The sequence below is a fragment of the Otolemur garnettii genome, unplaced genomic scaffold, assembly GCF_000181295.1.
Source record: "Otolemur garnettii isolate 467f Iridium unplaced genomic scaffold, OtoGar3 scaffold00129, whole genome shotgun sequence".
In the NCBI taxonomy this organism is placed as follows: Eukaryota; Metazoa; Chordata; class Mammalia; order Primates; family Galagidae; genus Otolemur; species Otolemur garnettii.
Window position 1 is genome coordinate 5,239,542 of NW_003852524.1, and position 2,607 is coordinate 5,242,148.

Below are 2,607 nucleotides of genomic sequence, written 5' to 3' on the forward strand. Positions count from 1 at the left end.
CTTAAAATTAATATTAAATTAATATTATAATCATACATGGTCTTCTCCCAGCCTTGAAATTATACTGTATTATTTTTAATGTACACATATGTGTATCAGTATACTTTATCCTCTACATTGTAAAGTATAAATTCACTTCTTCACTATTGCTATAAATACCATATTTCCCCGAAAATAAGACCTACCCAAAAAATAAGCCCTAGCAGGATTTCTATACATTTGTTAAATATAAGCCCTATCCCGATAATAAGACCTAATGTTGAGCATGGCTATCTGCATAGCCACGCCATGCATTTTGGCACTGAGAGGAAGACATCCTCTGAGAATAAGCCCTAGTGTGTCTTCTTGAGCAAAACTAAATATAAGACAGTGTCACTTTTTCAGGGAAACATGGTATTTTCATGAGATATTTATTTTAAAGTATTACTATCTACTTACCTAATTATGTTATTTAATTTAGGTAAAGTATTTTAATATGCAATTTGACCTTGAATACATAAATGACAAATAATATGCAAGAGATTCAATAAAAGAAATACATTGCATGTTATGAGACAGAAGTTGAACTAATGGTATGAATAAAATAAGATCTTGAACCTATGCAATATGACTCTATAACATCAAAGGCTTTTAAAATCAGGCTTGGTTAAATATCACTTGACCTAGTAATTGTTCTGTTCCAAAGACACAATTTCACATAAAACTATATAGCATATTCTATTCCACATGCTGAAATAACTCAGAGGCCAACACATCTAAGTTTCTTCTGTTTTTGACACCTCTACATTGAAACTGTACATAAGATTATTAATAGAGAATTGAAAAATTATAAAGCTTTTTTCAACCCCTAGCTAATTCACTCCATCTATTTGCTAGATATTTCTGTTATCTGGAAGTTCTAAATTGTTTATACTGTTGTCTAAGACTGTTTTCCATTCTCCATTGTCTGGTACTTAATAAGTATTATAACTTAATAGAATATGGCACTTAATTTTTGTATCATTCCTTATTATATCCCTTGGTTTATGCAGGTGACCTGGGATGAATTCCTATCAAAATCGATCACTTAATTTTTTATATAAGTTGTTCTAACACTGAATCGAGTACACTTTGTTTATTAATTATGTATAAATTGTATCCAATGGTAATTAAAGGTTGCTTTAATTATTATTATTTACACTCAAACGAATTTCTTCTCTCACATGAAGACAACTGACTTTTGTTCTATAAAGAGTCAGTAGCTAGCAACTACAGTAGAATCTCTGTAAGTTCACCACAAAAGGCACTGTAACAAATTGGTCAACCTGCAGAGGTGGTCAAGATAAGGACCTAGGCCTACTGCACTGATACATACATGTGGTGCATGCCTACACTGTGAAAATTAGAGCAACTTGAGATGGTCGATGTAGGGAGGTGGTCAGCTATGGAGATTCTACTATATTTGTAACACTGTAACCTATAACACAGGTCAGTGTAAATTTAATTAAAAACTATTAAATATGTTTTTAAAATGCTACATTATTCTTTATTTTGTAATTTTGATTTGCTTAAAGATAACTGAAGAATATTACCTCTTTTGGCCATCTTTCCATGAAACTCAGTTTTTAAAAGATAAATTCTAACAGATAAGGAATTTGTTAAATAGCCTAATGTAAAAGTGGAAATTGACAATTACATATATCATGTTGATATATTATTTTAGAGGACTGATATTTGCATTGCTAGTTAACTAATGCAAATATTTCATTGCATTTAGGTAATAAAGCAAATTATCTGACAGAGCTGTCAGTGCCACACTCTCTAAATATTCTCATGTCTCTTCTGAAGGAATCTTATTAAAGTCTATGTGAATTCATTGATTTATTTGTTTTTATTTCTATAGTTTGTACTGACTGCATGCATATTAAAGGCAGAAGCCCCTTCTTAATTCACTTCTTCTATTCCTTATTGAACACAGGAACACTTAATTCACTTCTTCTATTCCTTACTGAACACAGGTCAGTGTAAATTCAAACAGTAAAGAGATATCACTGAATTCTTACTGAGGTAAGAATTTTTGTTTAAATTTCATTTACCGTAGCCTTTCCTGATCTATTGATGCTTTATCTGTAATTTAAAAATATCCTAAGGAAATCTCATCTTTAAAATTGTAATCTTATTTTTGACCCACATTCCCTTGTACAAATCACTGTGACTCATTCCTTAAAGAAGCAATTGCAGGGTTAGCACCTGTGGCTCAAAGGAGTAGAGCGCCGGTCCCATATGGAAGGTTCAAACCCAACCCCGGCCAAAAACTGCAAAAAAAAAAGCAACTGCATTTACCATGTCTCCCAGATCCTCTCATCATTACTGCTGTGTGGGTGAACCTAAGGGCACATTTCACACTCAAGTTACTTGACCTCTGTCTTGGGTGATGATGCCAACTGTGCTCACTGCAACAGCACCATTCTCTTCTCTGCTGTGCCCACCTCCCTAGGAAATTCCTTCCGGTCTCCCTCAGGGGCCAGTCTTCCTCGACTTCTTTTCCAGTATTCTGGAAGCTTTTCTGGTTCTAGTAACATCAGGAAATCCTCTCAGGGTTTTAATGATTCTACCTGTCCTCTGTCA